Source organism: Triticum dicoccoides, chromosome 7B (assembly GCF_002162155.2).
Source record: "Triticum dicoccoides isolate Atlit2015 ecotype Zavitan chromosome 7B, WEW_v2.0, whole genome shotgun sequence".
NCBI classification, from domain to species: Eukaryota; Viridiplantae; Streptophyta; class Magnoliopsida; order Poales; family Poaceae; genus Triticum; species Triticum dicoccoides.
The window spans coordinates 617789525-617789895 of record NC_041393.1 but is presented as its reverse complement, the minus strand read 5'-3'; positions in this window follow the sequence as shown (position 1 = coordinate 617789895).

The following is a 371-nucleotide window of genomic DNA, read 5'->3' as shown; positions in this document are numbered from 1 at the left end:
TAAAGTTGAACCCTAACCCTATAGAATCAAAACATAAACTTTTTGTTAGGTTACGGAAAGGTGTCTTACTTGACAGCGCAAAAGGGTGACGCCCTCTGGTGGCTTCCCGTCGGAGTCGCCTTGACAGCCCGTGCCCAAGCTTACACAGTTGCGTACTCGAGCGACGACTGCGACATCCTAGTATTTGCCAGCTGGGTAGGGTTCAAGCTCACGCAGACCTCCTCCGGTGGCCTATGATCTCCACGGCTATCAAAGCGTCCTGCACCGTCACCTCCACCGGCACTAGGGCCTCACCATCTCCATATCAGAGAGACAGAGGAGAGAGCAGGATGGGAAAGAATGGGAGATGGAGGCGAGGGGTGGGTGGGGGT